General features: G+C 32.3%; 1 long non-coding RNA gene across 1 annotated transcript; it reads right to left on the bottom strand.

Moving 5' to 3' along the window:
* Nucleotides 1-1,291: 1,291 nt before the first annotated feature.
* LOC128243722 (uncharacterized) lies at nucleotides 1,292-2,876 on the bottom strand. Its single transcript, XR_008262878.1, has 4 exons — nucleotides 2,734-2,876; nucleotides 2,399-2,493; nucleotides 2,053-2,184; nucleotides 1,292-1,872 (listed from the first exon to the last, which is right to left on the bottom strand). It is a non-coding gene; the product is annotated as an uncharacterized LOC128243722 (long non-coding RNA).
* Between the last annotated feature and the right edge of the window lie 20,357 nt (nucleotides 2,877-23,233).

Genomic DNA, 23,233 nt, shown 5'->3' on the forward strand with positions numbered 1-23,233 from the left:
GAAAATGAGTCAATGCTGAATTAAGATAAGACATTGTGCAAGGAAAGTGGATGACTCATACCATAATTTATCATACAAAGGTGGTTTATGTATGTGGCGGATAACAGAACATTTTTTAGCTGAACACATTTTTATAATTAAAGTTGAAAGCGATGTGAAATAAAATTAATAAACACACCAAATTTCATAAGTTATGTGCCTAAACGACCAAGACACATGATTATAAAATGCGCAAACGATGGAAAGAATTTAACTTGTTTTCGAATAAATGAAAAAAACAACAATACATGTGTGTTATAGGATATCTATATGAAAAAACTACGGACAAACGGCACTCATTCAATGTAAATATGTGATGGTTTTCATTTAAATAGACAGTAACAGTTCATAACTGTTTATATGATTTTCAGTATCATTCTTTGTATAACGTTATTTTGCAGGGTATAGTTTGCAAAATGACGGCATTTGTCTAGTTCAAAAAATGATGTTCCGAAATGTTTATGAAGAAAATTATTCATTTACACATATCATAAAAAAATATTCTACAAAACAATATGGGGTGAACAATAGATTTAGATGTCTACCATATAAGTTCCCGATCATATTTCATTGCATATAATCATTTATATTTCATAATTTATTGGATTGACAAATGTGACCAGTCACGGGATTTTTGGCCCGAAACCACTTTTTGGTCGAAAATGAGATATGAGTAATTTCTGGCTGTACTATTCTTTAGGGAAAAAAATACTGAAAAGAAAATTCAAAAATTCCTATTTTTAACGAAATTATGACAAAAACTAGCTGGAAATTCGGTGAAGTTCAAGAATTTATTGAAACATTTGTATTCACAGATGCAATAAATATTCATTACTACAATATACACAATTCCCACATTATAACGACAGCACTATATTATCAAAACCATTCTCAATTATTATTGAGAAAACAAATGAAAATTTACCTCAAATGTAATTTTTTGTACAGTCATTCATTGCTCATAAAACATGAAATGGTAGTATATATATATACTCTTAATTTAATAAACATAACAATCCTACACAATTTACACAATTGTAAATTTAGATCAGTTAATAAATGGGCACATTTACATTTTACAAAAATGAAAACAATTTATTTAACATACTAACTACTAAGCATGTACACGTCATTATGTAGTTTCAAGGGGTATGCAATTGGTCACATAGTACATGAAAAATTATATTTTCGATGCTTATTCCTAGGTAAAAGTTCAAGCTGAAAATGTTTATAGGGTTCAGGAAGGTTTTAATAATAAAGACATTGAAGAAAAACAGAAAACTTGCTAAGGTACATTTTATCAGGCTGTGAAGTAACTAATATTGACAAACAATATTATAAATGTCTTCAATTCAAGCATTTATAGGCTTCAACTGCCAGATTATTTTAAGTTTGTATTAATAATAATCATATAGTGGTCTCCATTATGGCAGAGGGGCTCTACCAACAAAAGACAGGGTGTAGCATCCTTCTATCACTCATTTGCTAAAACCACAGTTTTTCACTCAAAATCACTGGTAGCTTCATTTCACATGAACATGTTTCTATTGAATAAATAATTGTCAATAGAAAATTGATACACGTTTTCATCAGCTCAGTAACGGGCTCATTCTCAAATCTTATATTTAGTTTATAAAGATCACATATCAGTATATTAGTTTTTCACTTATTTAAGGGCTCAGAGCCTTTTTGCATTAAGTCCTTTTAGTTGGATGCGTTCAGGGTACTCTCCATGGAAAATCCATTGTTGTGGGCTTGTCAATTTTAACTTCAATCTCACTGTCCTTGGCATGCTCTCTCATGAATTCACTCACTTGGTTGTCAGCTGAAGTTCTGCAAAATAATGTTCATATATGTACATTACTTAGTGTTTGGAATAAACTATGCAAATTAACTTGAACATCAAAACTCACATCTGAATAAAATGGACAAAATATTTAAAATTGATTTTGACTTCTGTTCATAGATATACATACACAGGCAGTGATACTGTCTATAATACTTTTGTTATACCTGAAGTGATGATATTTCCTCAAGTTTGGAATGGACTTCAGGGGTCACTTGGTGTACTCCAACCAGTCAAAGAATATAACCAGTTTGCCTAGGTCATCAATCCACAAAGGATGTGTGCTGCCTCCATTTGGTCTAAATAAATAAACATGTTGTTTATATTATGATATAATGTTTTAACACAAGCTTATTTTTACATAATAAGGTATTATAACCAACTTCAGTGTTTAAATAAAGTACCAAACGTCAATATTGGTATGTACACAAAATCCTTTAATTTGGCTTTAAATCACGTTTAAAGCACCAAAATTAAAAACAAAACAAAAACAACAATATTCTTACAACTTACCTTCCACAGACCAAATCTCACACAGGACTGAACTTTATGCCACCTGCTTCCATTTAAGTAAATGCTGTTTCCCTCCCTTCAGAATACATCAGACCCTTAAACATAGAATAACATACAATTATTGAACTGATTGCCTTCAATCCATGACATTTAGAGAAGTAAGAGAACAGATTTAAGCCCAACTATTTTTATAAGACTAATGAATATTTTGAGATTTCTGATTACTTGTATTGAAAAAATAATAAATGTTACATTGTTTTGTTATTCCAATGTTTTCATGTGTCAATATGCAGTGCATAAGTGATGTACTTCAACACTGCTTTTGTCAATCATACCCAATGACTGCATTGGTTTTATTCCACCCAACACAGTTGTCAATGTGCAGGTATGCAGAGTCTTCTCTATATGGATGATGTTGAAAATGAGGTACCACACCATTGGCCACATAACAGCTAAACCCTTATCACTGAGATATCTGTGAACCTGAAAAAAACCACTTTGAAATAGAAAAGATTTGCTCTGCGGCGCTCTTGTTTAAATATTTTATATCACCTTTATTCAAAGTTCTTACTTGAACATAAAATTAAAGTGTAAATAAATATATATATATGTTCAAGTAAGAACTTTGAATAAAGGTGATATAAAATATTTAAACAAGAGCGCCGCAGAGCAAATGTGAGCGCTTCTGTTTTTTCAGTGAATTTACAAAATATATAGGTTTCCATTTCAAAGCAGGGCACTCTTGCTGTGCCTAGTATGGGTAGAAGACCTGCTCGGCATAGTCAATGCTGTAATGGATTGTTGTTCTATGTACAGCAGGTGCTTGACCTGAAATTCACATTTGATCATAATATTCTAAAAATATGTATTTACAGAAATGCATATCTTTAACTGTTTATAGTTGAGGTGATGCCCCGGCAGATCAACATGTACACAATATTGCATGCCAAAGAAATTTCCTGTTAGTCTGAATGTCATGCATACTCAAAAAGCAGCTTGCAGCTACAGTCATTAATATGGTCCTGGCTTTTAGAGTATTGTGCTCTAATTCTATATAAACATTTCCCCCATCTGCATTAGTCTATTATTTTCATAATCATCATGATCATCTTCATCATAACAGAAATTCATTTCAATGTACCTGAACCTCATGAGATGGTATGTTATACACATAAATCAACATTGCAATTTTTTTTTTATCTACAACTTTAAATTCATCAACATAGCTAAAAAGACAGTTAAACTGCAACTCAAAATTAATTCGTAAAATCCATCAATAATTGTATTGATAGTTGGCCGCGGTAAGATGATGAAAAATTGATTATGTCCTTTTTCAGTCATCATAAGTATGCAAAAACAGAATATCTACTGGATTTTGATCTGTTTACATTTTCAATGTCAGACTGTCAAATTTCACTTCAGCTTTCTTTTCCTGCTATCAATTTCCATCCATTTGACCGAATTTAGAATATATTCCATTACAATAAAGATATACACATTTGTAAAATTATATGCTTAAACAATGAAATAATTCTACTTACCAACAAATTCCTAATTTGATGTCAATGCCTTTGGTTCAGCTTGACCTACATGCTCAAATTTGGGTTAAAAAATAGCTCATGACAACTACGGGAGATAACACCAAAAGTAATAAACAATACGAAAGAAGTGGTTAAAAACACTATTTCTATAAACATTACATTTTAAAGAATATATTTGACTGAACAATCTAGGGTGACAAATTGTTTAATGGTTGTTTTTACGATAAAAACTTCATTACTTTCTTATTTTTTACGCTTCAACTTTGCGCACGTCTTTCTCGAAATCGAGGCTATCGGTTTCGGGCCAAAAGTCTCAAGACGCATCACAAATGTTACATGTTTTTCACGAAAATTGTGTTGGTTGCTTTCAAAGCACTTTACTATAAAATTGGTTTCGAACCTGGGACATAGGCTGACCTAAATAAAGGAATAGCTTGTACAACACTGAGAACGGGAGAATATATTCAGATCTCTAACACTTGCAACCTTATGACATCCGGTTACTGTTTTATCAAGAAGAATTTTAGTATCGCCAATCTGTATGGATTACAAGCCACAAACATGTTGGTCATAAAATCTTTCAGTCCATAATGACAATGATTTTAATTGACCAACATGGTTATTTGATTGCTCGCAACAAATAAAACTTTTGTTTAGTCCATTATTATGTTAAGACTAGGATATTTGTATATTGTATTATATTATGATTGTGTATTTAGTTTGTTTGCTGCATTATAACACTTCAAGTTTGATTAAAGCATAAGACAGAACAATTGCTAAAAGTACAATTTGTGTCCCGATATGTGAACTGAAGACAACAATATCGATCACATATTACCGTAAGTTTTAAAGAACAGAAAATCCATATTGAATATAAAGTTTTAAAACACTTTAGAATCAAACCTCAAATATGTATACACACAATATCAATTGTTGACTATAAATTGGATTTCAAAACAAAATGTTCGGTTGTATCATTTTAGTACAATACATGTGTCTTAAAAAACCGATAACTGATACTATATAGAAATATTGTTGGGTAAACGGATCTCCGCCCCGTAGGTATGTATTTATAATTTACGGATTTAGTAGGTGGCGCGATATTGGATATACGGGGCAAAGGAAATATATCGGGTGAGAGAGAATCTCGAATCAAAATATAGCTTTCTACTCCCAAAGCATGCTCATTTCTTGCCCCGTAACTTATAAAATGCTTCAATGACGTTGCGTCATTCATCTTGGAGGCAGAATATCATACACTATGATTGGATTACTCATGCATTAAAAGCATTGGTCGTCAAATGCCACTTTCGCTTCATTTTACTCGAATCCTAATCGCACAAAACGCTTTTATCATATTGTTCGCAATATTTAGTTGCAAACTAATGACACATCAATTAAACATACACATACTTACTTGCAGCCCCCTAACAAGAGAGTAGTATTTTAATAATTAAAGGCTACCGCTAAGGACGGTTGTATAACCAATACTATCATGATTGTTTTATGTATAATTTCAGCGCAGAGTGACGTGAAAGCCATGGTTCCTATTACTCATCTTTGTAATAGAACAATTGTCCATGACGTCAGACGGTTGGACGTCATTTTTCCTATGACGGTTAATTTTTGTCAAATTCTCTCTTGGTAACAACATGGTGTATATTTACAAACCGCAAACCGCCATGACAAATATACATCATATGGAAAACAGTAGGAAACCCCCAAACAAAACAGATCTTTGCAACGAACTTCTAAATAATTTCAATGAAAACTTTAACCAACGTAACCTGTGTCTTTATTGGATACATGAAGTAAACACTTATCAGATTTAGTTGTTGTTCACTTAGTCGCAGTTCATTCCATGCATCACCCTTGCATCGGTGAAACTAGTGTGAACGATATCATTTCAGTAAACACTGTATGATAATTGTCGTTCCTATTAAGAATGTCAGAAAATGAAATAATTCGGACACCATTGAAACGATAACAATGATGAATACAGATATTGTAAAAGAAAAAGATGATGACTCTTAACATAACATATTTACATTCACACTTCATTCCTTAACGATGGTTGTTGTTTATCAATTGCACTTTATTTCTGTTTAAAGTGCAATGGCATTTCCCATCGATATCGCGTGCGTTTGTTCGATACTTCTGTCCTGTCATTGGGCGCAATAACACCAAGGGGCGGGGCATATTTACTACGGAACTATTTTTTTAATGACATCGTAGTACAATTATTGGCAATATGCAAAACGTTTGTGTTTAAAAATGCTGTTAAATGTCACAAAAATGCAAAAAACAGTTAGTTAAAAATAACCTCTATAACGGGTGCTTGTATGACGTCATGAGTGATGTCATTGAAAAAGTTTTACATTAAGCTCGATTCGGGCCGCAACATAACTCGGCAGCTGCATTTTGTTTCGACGCCATTTTTTGCAGTGTTCATTCGTTTTGAAAGTGGTTTTTTTTTCGAAAATTGACTGGATTACTGGGATTATTTACACACAATACCTATTGGGTAATCAATTAATTAACCATTCAGTCCTACTTTAACCATTATTTGTTTTGATAACTAATTTAAGCCTGAACATTTTGTAAACATGTTCTTGATAAAATGTACAGCATCTTCAGCATCAGAGAAAAAATATTTGAAATTTCTTTGTTCATTGCATACGACATAATGGAATCATGTCCATATAAGTCGTATGTTCCGAATAAAATCGACAGAAATAACTAAAAGTTCGGAGGAGTTAGTCGTTTTAGACATAATTTAGTGCTTTTAATAGTCAAAACAACTTCATAAAAAAACTATTTGGTAAACACATCAGCTTGCCAGGAAAAAAAACTCAGCAGAAAATATTTATATAGTTATATGACTTTTGTGGTTTATTTCCTGTTTTGGTATTTGTATGCAGCTACATTATATATTCTAAAAAATGTTTTTGTGCAAAAGTTTGCATCGTTGACCAACTTTCGGTCAGAAACCAGGTCTCTCAGCCTTCATTGTTATTATGCGGGCCCTGAAAGCGCATATGTAAAACAAAAAAAGAGCATTACCGGCACGTGAATTTACTGAATAATGCACGTTTTCTACTGATAACGCCCGGGTTTTTGCGTTTTAATACACCACGATAACGGACCGAAAACACACATTGTATGCAATAATACGTATTCATAATATTCTTGACCTTGAAAAGATAGAAAATAAACATATAAATAAGGAACTATTTTATCTGTGCATTCATTGTCGTATAAAATTAGGTTACGATAGCTGTTCTAATTTACCCACCGTTGAGAACAACGAGAGAAAGAAAAGAGAAAATGCTCTTGAATAATCAATTAATTTTAGCAGAAATGTAGATTTAAATGAATGTAAATAAAAGATTTAAAATTCGACATGTTGCATTTTATTGGGGTATCCTTAAATAACATACAAAGGTATTCTAGGTGTGCTGTGGATAACAGAACTCTGTGTACGAACAACATTTATAGTTTAAATAGACTGCTACGTGCTATGGAATTGACTACATACCAACTGTCAAAAGTTTTGTGTCTAATGACCAAATAACACATGTATAATAAACAGAACAAATAGACAGGATGTGTCACATGTTTCGGAGAGTGATTTTGGAATAAAGATTTTTTTTATCATAACAATTAAATGAGCCAAACGTCATCTATTTGAATGTTTAAATGTGATGTGTGTATCGGAAAAATGATTTATAACTATTTAAATGTGCTTCCGTTTTTCAATTGATTCATGATTTTTTTGAACAAATAAGCCGTTAATGTATGCCTTTGTTATTTTTTTTTAATTTACAGACATCTTAAACGTTATCATTTAAACTCACATTTAGATTTAAAAACATCTAACCTATATATTTTTAGATATTTCTTTGTATACTTCGTTAAGAACAAGTTGTTGAATACTTACTATGCACGTCAATTGAGAATTTGTTTTAAACATGGGAAACGCTAAACTATTAGATGTATAATTTGTACAACACAAAGGCAAGGATAATGAAGCAGAAGCGGTTGACGGCATATCTCCTAAAATCAGCTAGAAGAGTAAGATATTAACATTTTAGAGAATTTCCTTGCACAATGATTGTATTTGATGCTATAATAGGAATGTTTGTGTCTCGTCCATATATTCACATTTGATTATATTGTCACCAAATGACATCAGCTTTCATTTTACCTGGATCCTACACGCAAAACCGGACGCAGTTAAACATACACAAACTTACTAGTAAACGTGTTATCCCATTTAGAAGAGAGTACTATTTTGTTTGTTTAATGATTTCATCTTAGAACTATAGTCGCTGCATCCAATAAAATCACAATTTGATTTATTTATGCTTTACTATTCTTCTTTACACAGCTCAAAGTGACATGAAAACCATGGCTCCTAATCGTCATCATTATAAACGTTCATAGGCAATATTCAAACGTCACAGTGCGTTATGTTTATTTTCCGACATCTGCGTTTGGCATCGTTGTTTGTTCTTTCCCATAAACAGCATGATGAATCGCCAACCGTCATACAATATCCAACTTCAATGAAAGAAAGGAGATATCGGCTGAATTCAAAATGATACTACTTATACAATTCGTATTGATAAAATGATGGTGAAATCTACGACGCATTTCTACTCCAAGACAAAGCGTAGGGTGTATGCTCAGCAATGAAATATTCAAATGTGATTCAATGACAAAAAAAATAAATTCAAAGTTAAAAAAATGAATAAAAACAAGTTCTAATAAAAATCACCGAAATTATTAAACCAAAATTCCCTGCTTCTGTTTGACACGATATAAAATAAAAATTATAGATCAGTCTGCATCAAGGAAAGAGTTATCATTCTTAGTTGTTGTTCATCCTTCCATCAGGGTAACTAAAGCGAAACATATTTCAACGGAAATCGCCTAAAAATAATGTCATCATTGTATGATGCCAGGGAGTAAAAATACACAAACACTTATTGAGCATGTTGATTAAAGACACCTTAAGAGGAAATGTGGCTCTTACCATATTCTAGCATTGAAAAGTGCGACATGAGTAAAGCCATAATGAAATCAACAAGTGGAATAAAAATTACCATTCTTAATATTGAAGACAGAATTGTTGCTTTTAAACAAAACTGCAGTGTACATCATTCAAATAGATCATATTATGTATACTCAAATGAATCGTTATACTGTTCATCGTTGGCAAATTCAAATCGATGATATCTCTGACATATTTTCTCTATGTTCAAATCTTGAATAGTCCTGCCTTTAAACTTTCCGTCTAATTAGTATTTGTAGTGCAATAACAGAAAGGATAAAATTTACAATACATTTGAAACTAGTTAACGATAATTGAAAAATTGGCCTTGTACTGTCATGAAAAAAGAGGGGAACAAGTTAAACTGTAACCTAGCATTATAAGACAAATGATATAAGAACAATTACAATGCGGAAGCGTGATATAAAAAAAAGATATGTGTCCATTTGGATAAAATTTTAAAAAAAAATCTCTTTTTTATTCTTACGATGTTTTAAATTGACGATTTCGTAAAGGAACGAACAACATCTTTTGTGTTAAATATAGACTGAGATTAATTGCGAGGTTGCTGGTTTCGCTGTTGTTTTTCTTGTTAAAAACTCTTGCTTCAGGCAAGAATAAATGAACAATGATCACTGTATACATACAATATAAACATAACTATATGCATCCGATTAAAATAACTGCACACGTTTTGTCAATAGAAAAACTCGTTAAAGACAATTAATTCCCTGTGAAATAAGTGCGAAAAGCTAGCATTGATGAACATCCTCGGCTATACGTAACGGTTTCCATAAACAAAAGTGATTAGTGTACACCGATCTATAAATCCCCTGCAAGGTGAATAGACACGCACATCTACCTTTCAAATCAAGTAGGGATCATCCTTTTCAATACCTGAAAATATAAGTTGGTAGAAATGTGATTCATCTTCATACATCATACATCCGGTATGATCGTGTTTTCGTTGTTTCCGTACGCGTTAATCATTCTATCATAGCGGTAATCAGAAAAGGGGATCTGACCAATAAGTAGCCTGTTGATGATTAACAATGATATATCAATATAAACACTATACTCATGTTGAATGAATGGTAAGGTTAAAAGAATTGTTCAAAACAGTCACTATTCTCAACCATTGATTAGAACTAATGAACCTATGTAACAAAACACAGTGATTTCATTGTATTTCGAAACGAACAATAATAAAAATAATTACATTTCTACATGTTTTCTAGTTCGGTATGATTTTTTGCTGTGCTGTGTTATCAGCTTGAGTGATTTAACATAAATCAAGTGTCCCAAATTTAACTTATCATTTAATTGTTCATTTGTGTTGCTCTTTTGTCTTAAGATACATATTGTGTGGCTTTTATATATTTAAGGATATATTTTCTCATTTTACGCGCTTCAATAAAGACCTTTGTAATCGAAATAACGAAATAATAGTCTGCCAGAATTTGCAACCCATCGCTTACCACAAGCATTGAGTTTTGCGGTGGTTTAAACATAGGTCAGCGGAATGTTATCTGTATAAACCTCGAACGGAATACCATACGTGTAATCATGAAACTTGTAAGTGATGGCCCACTTTAGAGCCAAGAATTCAAGATTAGTTGAATGGTAATTCCGCTTGGAGTGTTTTTGACTACGGCTTGCGAATACCACAACTATCATATGCCTGATAAAGAACAGCACCTAAGCGACTTGGTGAAGTGTCTGTGTGAAGCAAGAAAGGCTTACTGTAGTCCGCATATGCCAAGGCTGGAACACAGAACAGCTTTTCAACGACATTATCGAGCGCTGTTTGTTGAGCAGCTTCCCAGCTGAAGACGGGTTTCCTCGACTTCTGCGATTTGCCAAAGTTTCAAACTAAGGGATTGTTTAACGGTCGAACTATTGATGCAAAATTTTCAATAGACCAGAGAAATCTTCGTACCTGCTTAATGGTCTTTGGGATTGGTCTGTTCCTTACAGCTTCCGTTTTGGAAGAGTCCGCATGGCAGAGGTAGGTCACTTCCTTCTGCGGGAATTCACACTTTGATGCCTTCAGCTTGAGGTTACAGGACTTCAACTGGTGAAAGACTGTTTCAAGTCGCTCTAGGTGCAGATCAAAAATAGAGGCAAATATGACTACATCATCAAGTATGTCATGCATTCCTTGAGGTTCATCGCACCCATGGAAACAATTATTGGAAGGTTGCTGGTGCATTGCAAAAGCAAAAAGGCATAACATTCACTTCAAAGAATCCCAAATTTCCGACCTGGAAGGCTGTTTCCTCCTTGTCAGCATCTAACATTTCAACCTGTCAGTAACATACTTTAAGGTATTAGCCATATAATACAACTCGGGAAACATCGGGTAACATCGACATATATCGCCACTCGCCGTAACAGATCGCGACGAACATCGGGCGTATTCGGCCTGTACCGGATGTTGCTATTTTTAGAAACAGAAGGTATTTCCCGGCTATTCATAGGTCAATAATGGAATTTCTACATCGTAGGATTTGGAAACATTGTGATGTTTTTCTCATGGATATACGTTTAAAATAAATAAACACTAAAAGTACACACTGACAGTTGATTACGATACATCTAACAATTTGAGTCATTACAGTAAAACATGGATTATAAGTGAAATATGCGCGTAAGAGATGATTTTCTCTCGAAAAAACGAACTGTCAACAATCGGCATGGAACTGGGATATTCAGATATTCGTATCAAAAGGCTCTGAATGTAAGTATCCTTGATCAGTTTTGTACGTTGATGTGTTCAAAAACGTTTTTTTTTAATTTATCTTTGGAATTCTTAAATCATTTTTATTAGCTAAATGTTTAGACAGCATGTTCATATTTTACATGTACTTATGTACATGTTACATATTTTTATATGTACTTATGTACATAACTTATGTTTAAGATATGATATGAGTATGTAATCTTTTAATTGATTGTTTTATCTTAGAAAAATATTAGACTTAAAATTTTGTTTTAAAATGATGTGTTTTGGTACGTGACCTATTTCTAACATACCATAATACATGTACATACCCGTTATTTGTTCACAAAATGCATATTTTCAAAATTAACCTGTGAAAAAACGTTGTATGTGGTTTTGGGCTTGAAGCCGCATCTGCTAGGACACTATTGACATTCATTGGCTTGGTGTAGGTCTCGTTAAAACCCCATACTGTTGTGAATCATTATCAACCATATGCACAACAACTACACATTTGTGCCTACCAACCCTTACTCTTGGCTAAAACAGATATTAGTGCAGAATGTATAATACTTGTGCATTTGTATTTTACGGTGGTAGTTTCTGCTGGTTGATAATAAGAAGTCTAATTTCTTTCAGGCAGGAAAATGACTGAATATTACTTAGTCAACAACACTGGGTTATGCAGAATTCCGGCCTGCATTAAATACCATGTTGGATCTTTGAGAGCGGATTTGACAGCCATGTCCATCCACAAGGCAGTCGCATCTGATCGAGATGATGTGAGTATTTCATATAAAACATATTTGACTTGGGTTTTGTTTTTATAAACACACTGTATTCAATAATCAAGTGGTGGTGGTGGTGGTTGTGATGGTGGTCAAGTGGTGGTGGTGGTGGTGGTGGTGGTGGTCTTGATGATGATGATGATGATGATGAATATGATGATGATGATGATGAATTTTATTGATAAATTTAATAATTTTCTTTATATATAATATTATACATGTATGTATCAGCTTGTTGTTGTTTTTTTTTCAAAATAATGTCGAGAAATATTAAACTGTTTATATTTTATTTTGTATATGTATGGCAGTATAATTATCTATACTAATTAGTAAGAAAGGCTTTAAAGTACAACTTGTTTCCTTTACAGCACTAAACATTCTTGATGGGTAACGTACCTGAAGCTGCATGAAAACCAAATCAGCATTGACTCAGCATTGAGTAGTTATCATCTGTGCACACACTACAATTACAAAGCATGGGAACAGGCCAAACGTCAAATGTTGAAGAGTGAAGAATTATTGTGAAAAAAAACTAAATGTTAGAATACCAATGACAAAATAAAACAGATAGACATCAAATTACCCACAGAGACTGTTTACATGTTATAATATTAAAAAAACAACAACATTAGTTGAAAACTTTCACTCTGATATTTTTGGAGGGGCGAGCCCACTTAGTGTTCTTGTTTCTTCACATATTTTAGTTTAAAAGTACACTCATTTGTTTTAAACTCTGTATTCTGAGTTAGTATCATAAGTAAAATTCATTTATTTGAAAGAGTACATTTTATGAATAAGTCCAATTAAGCTTTATAAATTTTTACAAGAAAAAGGTTGATGTTTAAGCATTTTATTAGCTATAAAAATGTATGGTAACATGACATTACGTATATTTTCTTCAAAACTGGACGGTAAACTATCATAAATTGTCTTTTAAATTGTTCAATAGACATCATAGGTAATATCTAAAATGATTTCAGCAGCTTGCCTTATAGTCAACTATTTTTTATGAATTTTATAAAACTGCTATATATTTTCAAACATCGAAAAACTGCTCTTTTCCGAAGAATCATAAGATCAATCAAAATGATCTTTTTCCATGTGTATCAATAATGTGTTCGTTTGAACTTTAGTTTTCTGTTAACTGAAGTTTATTTTACCAGAAACTGTTGTGTTTATTTCATAATCTCTGATAATGCGAAAAAAAATCAAATATAGACAAAATATTTACTCGTCGCTTTTTGTAGCCCTTGGAGTTTGGGGGTGGGTGTAATGAAACATAAATAACTTTTTTAATTCACGGTAAAAAATCTTCAAAATTTAAATAAAAGTCCCATAGTGTACCGTGAACATAACTATGTTGTCGGTTAAAGCTTTCAAAAAAGTGTGTATGACGCGGCTAATACCTTAAGTACAACTTTGTGAAATATTTAAGGACTGCGAGAAAACGATGAGTGGAGTTTATACGAGGGAGGTGATATGCATGTTTTTTTCGAGAATTAGGTTTCTGATTGTCAATACAGAAGCGAATCCTTCTATCCTTCTTCCGTACAAATACGACGTTAGGGCTAAATGGACTGTTGGATGGTCTACTCCCATAGAAAGCATTTCCTAAAGGTGCTCCCGAACTCAATTTAAAGCGAATAACTGAAACACTTATGACCACAATCCATTTAACATATCATTAATTTACACTTTCTAACACGTTGACTTAAGATCTTTCGGGGTCTGCTGACATAATACAAATAATATGAAGATAAACAATTATCATTAAACATGTATGATATTATTATCATGCGATGACCCACGACCCGAACATTTCCGATGATGTTGCGTTCATCGGATGATAATCGCAATCGCCGGAAGGCAATTCATTAAACGAGTGGAAGTTGAGGTGTCATATTAAGCAAGTTTCTTAAGTCATTAAAGTATGTGTTTTCTGTTCTTAATGAGATTCACATTATTTATGTAAACAATAAGCGTTTTCAAATGATAGTAAAATCATATGGCATATATCCAAATTTCACACGTGGTAAGCTTTGATCTTGACGTAGACAAATTCACATTTTCACATCATTTTATTTAAACTTCTATTTTGATATTATCCAAGTCACAAACAATTACCTATTATCTGACAGTTATCATTTTTTTGTACGATTCATATATGTTTTGCTCTTAAATATGTCCCTTTAATTTATAATCAAATCTTCTAATTTACCTTATTATCATTCATGAACTATCTTATAATAGACATACTAATATTGTTAACACAAACATAAAAAATACCCTTTTCGAATTATATTTCGGTTTTGAAATTATTTTCACGTTTCTGTGTGCTGCTATAAATAATTGATCTCTCATCGACTGTCATGTTTCGTGTTTCTACACAACTTGTGTGTGTTATACTGTACAACTAATGTGTTAAATTTTAATCCTAATACGAATTATATTGATGTTTGTTGAAAACTTTCAACATTGTTCGCACAACAATCAAGACCTTTGTTGTTTTGTCTTTCAAACTTGAGGCTTAACACACCACGAGCGCCAAATATTTTATTAAATGCTATCATAAATATAATTGTGTGGTATGTTTTGAATTTTGTATTTTTTCCACCCTTACTGATGCTATAAAGACTTTTTTATCGTTCTATTCATCAAATTTTCACATTGTGTTCACCAAATTAAAAATAGGTGTTAACCTTTGGGACATTTATTTATGTTTGTTACAATTTTTGAGCTTGACCGTTTTCTTCAACAGCACATATTTTTACTTTGTTCTTGACTAAATACTTTAGTTAATATTTTGTACCTTTTTCATTTGTTTCTAAGTTGTCATTTTACAATAAACATCTTTGATGTTTTATCATCGAATCTTAAGGGTTAGACATTGATTGATCAATTTATTTACTGTAAATGTATGAAATGATCGTCCTGACCTCAATACAAAAACAAATCTCTCTTTGTAACATTTGTTATAATTGCCACACTTTTCGGGCCGCAAGGGTTCCCCTTACCCCTAAATTTAACCCTTAAAAGGTCGTTAACTTAAAATACCTGCTTGGACAGGAAATCGTAAAATAATGTATGCCTTGTTATTTTAGTTGGTGCTTTTAAAAAACATGGTGTATGCCAATTTAACTTACAACACACGTGACGACTTATGTTTTTGAATTGGAAACAAAACTTATCATGTTTCCGAAATTGTTGGATTTTGTTATTTTACAAACGATTTGAGGCAAATAATTATTCTTAACATTCTTTAAAATTTAATACTGACCTATAAACGAAGTTTTGTAGAATTTTAACTCTGATTGCTCAATTAACTAATTTAAAGAGTTTTAATTTTTATATTTCCATAGATATGGCATATATCAAATTTATGTGGCATAATTTGGTATATATAGTTAGCCGGCACATCTGAAACCTTACAATATTTATGCGATAAACTACAGAAACAAATACCTTAAATAACGTGAATACTATTAACAGACGTCTGCATGTCGGTATCTTTTACTGTAAAATACCCCTTCTTTCAGACACAAAGTCTCCAAAACAATCTGGTATTTCGGGATTTTAAGAGTCCTGAGCCCAAATCATACTCGATAGCGCCAACACAACTTAATAGCACTTTCGCCAGAGTAGCATCACCACCACTTTTTATACGTGTATATTTCCCTTAAGAGTGAATATGTTCTTGCGTAAGAACTATAAATAAAAAAAAATATGTTCTGGCCTCAGAATGTTTTACGGCGTTTATATGTCCCAAAGGATAGTTAATATTCAGCCAGGTATCAAATTACACGTTTTTAAATGCACCACAGTTCGGACAATATTAAAACGAAATCGTAGCAAATCTATAATAATAAAATGATCATACACGGAACTATATTCTCCGAATTTCGAATTATTTCCATTAAATAAAAAATAAGATAAATAAAAATATAAGATATACTCACGGGTGTTCAAAAAACAAAATCCAGAGCTGCACCGTAGGAGTATTTCATACTCATTTTATTTGCACCACCGATACTATGAAGACGTTCGAGCTTGCGTTTAGTAGGCGTGTGTGTCGGTTTGCAAACTATGACAAATTAACTGGTTACACACGTTTTAATATTTAGTCTTGACCTTCGCATGGATTTAAAACATTTCAGTGAATGTAAGTGAACAAACAGGACTTTCTTTTTAACCGAAACCAACAGAGAATACAAATGCCAAATGCCAAATAGAAATCTGTCATCAAATATATCACGTCAGTATATAGTTGCATCTCAATAAAATAAAAACTAGTTCATAAATTATCGGATACAGAGTGGTTGGAAAATACCAATTTCAATACACTCATATGTTCTAGCTTATTTGCTACTCCTATCAAACACGTATTGTAAAAAAATGGACATCTGTTCAAAATCAAACTTACCTAATACCTCCATAACCGAATATATGCTACGTCCATTTCATATTCGGAAAACTATAGTTTTAAGTTACAGAAGGGTTGACGTAAAACTAGTTTTATTTTGATCGCTATTAAGCGGATTTTGTATGAGTTGGAACAGATACTCGGGCTCAAATCATCCATTTACAGAAGATGTCTTCAACTGAGTTGAATACTAGGAGTTGGTAAAAACAATATTATAATTGCTTGACTTTATACATTGATGTATTCAAGTGACATTTTAATACTGCTAGTGATTGTGCTTAGATTGTTCCTGCTGCTATAAAACACTTTATTATTTTATTTTTGATTTGTGTGGTTTTACAAGCTGCATTTTCTATTTTAAATGTTTTAATCAGTGGAAACGTTTTTTGTTGATTTCAATTCAAAAAATTTGGGTTTGTATCGATACATACCAAATGCCAGAAGACCTCAGCTGTTTGACTGTCATCTTTTGTTGTTGTACTCACGGTGATTGCCAACACAACCCATACCTGCACACGTGTTAATTGTTCGGTTTTGACTTAGACACTAAAATAACCAAAGAAAATAGTTTCCACATTTTTGTGCTGCAAAAATGTTTGAATTGATTGGTCATCGAATTTAATGCTATTTTGTGTATAGATACATATGTTAAGGGGTATATTTCACATTTGATGCGCCTTTATAAACACACTTTTCTTCAATTGTTAGGAATTACATACTGCGCATTACAAATATATTTTTCGAAAACAAACCTTATGTCATTTTTCCAACATTTTTGCGATTGTTTCCACCTTTGTTCGTACTGAAATATAGATTATTCTTGTGTTTCTATCAGGTTGTATCGTTTAACGCACTATAAGTGCATACTTTACTTTCTTCACATTGGCTAAATGTTCGTATTTATGTAAATACGATAAAGATAGATTTTGATTTTATTTTACGTTTTTCGGAAATTGTTCGAACTGCTAAAAAGAACTTTGTTGTTTTCCATCGATACTTTTGGGTTTACATATAATGTATGCAAAATCACGTTATACACACTTGTTTACGATTGGTCTTGATGAAAATATTTATGTGGCTTTTATATCCATCAATTGTATTCTTTAACAAGAACAAAACAAAGTCACGAACATAGAAAAAACCCATGTGCCGCTCATATACGGAGACGGACAGTAACATTCATAGGCTTACCTTACCAGTAACATAACTTCCTGCAGTAGTCGTACTTTTAAAAATACACCCTGTTTATGGACACAAGGCTAGGTCCAAAACGAAAATGAACAAGCGACAAAAACACCAGCAACAGATCACAAACTCACTAAAATAATTTAACCGATCAATCTGAAAATACCTACAATTCTTGAAACAATAACAAGTTCTTACATCGGATTGGTTGAACAACTGATCATTGAACAGAAAATCAGTGACATCACAAAAAATACGTTTTTGAAGGCATTTAAAACGTTCCAGTTAAACTAAGATCAGGTCTTCAAGAATGTCGGTATAGTATGGAAATAAAAAGAGTCAGTGTTTGTCAAATTGAGCCCTCAGATTGGGTGAGCTGCGCAACCATTGTCAAATTCGAAAGAAATGTGTCTTGATCCGGAAACGTGAAATCGCAATAATGACCCAACAACTTTTGAAGAAAACAGTTATACTGTCAAGGAATCAAGGAGAAAAAATATTGCTACATCTCCTGTTAGGCAGACTAAGATGGAAGAATGCTGCTCAGAATTATTGATAATTTATATAAGAGTTTGAAGATACAAACGCTTAGTATTTGGAATAGTCATGCAATGAGCAATATCATACTAGCCAGAAGGAGTGGATCAAGGATAAAATACCTGTCACCTAAAAACTTAGGTAGAACAGGATAAAGTACAGAGTTGGCTTTTAAAGGTTCAAGAAAGTAATTATTTTATATGATTTGTTCATTCGACTAAGGAAAAATGTTTCTTAAGATGTATATGATTTCCCGACAAATATTGCTAAATCTATGTGATCTTTTATTTCAACTATTTACTTTAGTTTTCAAGTTTTATATTTAACCTTTCGGCTACTGGGCTTGTTTCTGTAGTTTTTCATATGAATATTCCATTTTGAAAAATAGTTTGAGTTTAAAGTTACTAATATCATAGACGTTAATCTGGTTAAAACAATCCCTTATTGATGTATGGAGGTAACTTTGGAATTTCAAGTAAGACAGCTTCGCAGTAAATTTTATTTCTTAAAGTAGGTATCTGCTGCTTTCTTTCTTGTTCTAAGTAAAATAAATGCATATTTTTAAAATGCATTTGATAAAGTTTGAGTCATACCTGTACTTTTTACATCTCTTTTATGACTTTATCGACAGCAAGCAATTACTTCTTTGACAACACTTGACTTCCAAATTAGTCGAATTCCATTTTCTCCCCGGGAACAAACAACAGATAATGCCTTGACTTCTCTAGAATAAGCGATAGCTATCATCAAATTACTAGGCATCCACTTATTTCCTAAGCAAGCAGCACTATTCTTGATAAGCTATGCATTGTTGGTCATATAAATATGGAACCGGTGCAACAAACAAAATTTCACGATCAAAATCGAACTTTGCTGCATCGAACGTGGAGAAAACGTCAAATCATCGAAGATCGAATACATTCAATGTATAAAATGAAATATGGTTTAAACAACAACATCGTGACAATGTCTGTTATGTTTTCTATCGCTTTAAATACCTGAACAATATGTGACGAAATTTCCTTAAGAGATATGTATTATATTTTGACATTTTCATTTATTTATGTTTGCAATATTTTGTTGTTGCCTTTTTATTATATAAAGTATCTATAAATCTATACAAAACACTGTATAGTGTGTATATTTGAATTGTTTTCGTATGAGACCTTCGCAATTGTTGAGCGCTTAACTACAATCGTGAAAGAGTATAAATCGTATTTGCAAGAATTCCTACATGACAAGAATATAAGCTTTAGACCTAAGTTTAAGTAACAAAACACTTCAGGTTTTTACCCTAAACCTCATATATTGCACAAGTTACAGGTTTGACAATTAAATACTTTGCAAAGATTTCTCCAAAATATTTTTTCTTACTAAGAATTAATTTATATTACATTGTTTTATCACAAAATGATTTATAATTGGGTCATTGTCATTAACTGGTTGTCCACTATCCAATTGATTACCTGGTATCTAGTACCTGGGAGTGTGGAAAAAATGGCAACTTCGCGAAATGAGTGTCTATTTTACATCTTTATTATTACCGTTCTGACCACATTTCTAATTCATTCTAATCCTACTTAGTTTAGGTTATCCACAAAAAATCATACGCAGACTTTTCCATCAATCTGTTCTTTCTAGTAAATACACACTTTTTTCTCTTTGATGCACTATATTGTCATTATATATTATCAAAATAATATTTGTAACGCTATTGCTGTTCGTCCCCAGTAATTGCCCCTAAATTAAATAATTCATGTATAATTCAATTTCCCTTGTAAATTATGTGTCCTTTTTTATTTCAGACATTTTTTGATCCTAAGATTAACTTAAAAAAAGTCAATTTATTCATCAGGATGATTGTATATTTTGTTACGCACTAACCTTGAAAGCTACACTCTCACAGATTGAACGTTTTGACAACGTTTTCATTTTTTATCTTGGAACAAGTCGTTTTATACAAAAATGCATAGACACGCGTGATATAAGACTGCTAACAAAAATTAGATCGCAGATTTTCATATTTAAGTTCAAAATTGATGTTTTATGAATTTAAAAACATTAATATTAAAACGGAAATAAGAAAATCTGCGACCTGATCTTTTATCAGCAGTCTTTTATCACTGGTTTGCAGATATTAACGCAAATATTTGCTCATTCTTTGACAAGAAATAAAAAAGTTGTCAAAAAGTAAAACTGTGATAATGCAGCTTTAATAATATTAGAATGCTTTTTACTTCTTTTCTGTGTTTCCATCTAAGAGAGTTGTGTAAACAAATCGTTGCTTACCTTTGAGTAAACATTCTTTGTATCAATTTTGTATTTATTTAAATCAATCAAATTATACTCATATATCAACTATTTTATTCAATACAATGATGTCATTGTTTTTAGCTATAAATTTATTTTGACTAACTTATTGGGGAATGTCAATTGATAAAATTCAATTTTCAAATTTTGATCGATTAAACTGTTATGATAATAAGACGATAACTTCTCCTACATATCAAGACTAGCGCTTTGTTTAAATTAAATGTCATGTTTTTAATTACCAATTTTTTTTTTTTTGCTGCCGATCTTTGTTTCTTTTAAAGTAATTCTTTCCTTTTCAGTAATGACATTATAGCATACATTAAAAAACAAACAAACATGAAATACTAACAATATCATTATTGTCTTATTACCTTATCTTTAGTGTCAATTTTACTTTATCTTTAGAGTGTCATAATTACACTATCCTTAGACATTTATCAACAATTATTAACACTTATTTACTTTATTGTCAATAGATAAATAACTGAATATTTAAAAAATGTGTACATGTTACACTAATAACGTCATTCGTTGGATAGTTTTTTTTATTTTAAGTCTTTGTAGAGTATGTCATAGTATGAATAACCTCAATGTAGCTTCTTAAAAATGAACAAAAATTGCCAAAAAATACTCACGTCACTCCGTTACATTTATTAGGCTGCATTTGAGGGGAAGTATGTACTTTGTTCGATTGAGGTAACCCAAATGTATCAAGATAAAGTAAGAAATAATGCAGCACCATGTTGTGAATTTCCAGTATGGTCATTTAAGATAAGACACTCATTTTTATCTAAAATATTCTTATCTGCGTTACCCATCAAACATTGTCAAAGTTAGAGACTGAAATAGTAGTAGATAAGACAAATTCACAGTTGAAAAAGAAAGTTATTTAAAAGTGGGATGTAGATTACAGAGATAAGTTCCGTGATGATATTACACGTGAGTTAAACACAATTATTGCCATAATAAATGACGATAACAAGAGTATTGATGAAAAAGTGAACGTTCTGAGTGAAATAATCACATCGAAAGCGAAAGGGTACTTTCAACGTAACGTTATATACACTGCGCACAAAACATAGTCTGACACAGAATGCCGAAGAAAGCAATCATTATATAAGCAGTCGTTACAGACTTTTCTATGTCACAGAAATGACGAGTGTAAACATCAATTCCTACAACACAAACGTTACTATACATACCATGTTAGAAAGGTTAAACGTCAATTTAACAGGAATAGAGCTAGGTCGATGAATGAAATGCGTTACTAAAACCACGCGAGTTCTGGAAATATATAAAGGCCCGCGCAATTCTAAAACAGATACGGATACATTAAAAAGTGAGGACATCCTTAAACAATTTGAACAATTCTCGCAGGGAACGGCGAACGATGAGCCAGATGTAGTTGAATTTGTGGAAGGATTTAACGATGGGGAACGAATCGACCAACCATCATATGTAGAACTCGATTATCGAATTACACTCGAATAAGTCCGGAAAGCGTATAGTAAACTGAAACGCAACAAAGAAGCTGGTAAAGATAATTTGTTAAACGAGGATTTCTAGAAACAGTAGACATTTTAGTCCATCCATTCGCAGAACTCTTTAACCAGATTTTATAACACCTGTATGTACCCAACAAAATGGTCAATCGGAGTTATTATTCCACTTTTAAAGAAACAACCTGCTGACGACCTCAACAATTACAGGCTGATAACTCTGCAATTTTGTCTTGCGAAGTTATTCACTACTGTTATAAATGAGCGTTTAAATGGGCTAATGCAAATGATAAACTTTCAGAAGCCCAGTTTGGATTTAAGCAAAAGCAAGGATCATCTGATGCTGTTTTTGTTTTACATGCCTTAATAGAAAGATGTCTTATTGACAAGACACCGTTATATGTTGCATTTGTGGACTTTCGAGAGGCATACGATTCTATCTCTAGAGTATTATTGTGGTACAAGTTAATTAAAGCAGGAGTCGACGGCAAGATGTTTGTCATATTGCGGGATTTGTATAATGACGTAAAATTATGTGTTACATACTGTGAAAATGTCTCTGAGCTCTTCGCAAATAACATAGGCTTATTTCAAGGGGAGATAACTGCATAATGTTTTCCATTTTCCTAAAATTTAGGTTGTCCGGTTAGCGCAGTGGTTAGCGCACTCGCTTCTCACCTAGGCGACCCGGGTTCGATTCCCGGCTTGGGCGCTTGTGAGTTTGGTTTGTGGTCACCAAGCCGGACAAGTGGGTTTTCTCCGGGTTCTCCGGTT

This window comes from Mya arenaria, chromosome 8 (genome assembly GCF_026914265.1).
Source record: "Mya arenaria isolate MELC-2E11 chromosome 8, ASM2691426v1".
NCBI classification, from domain to species: domain Eukaryota; kingdom Metazoa; phylum Mollusca; class Bivalvia; order Myida; family Myidae; genus Mya; species Mya arenaria.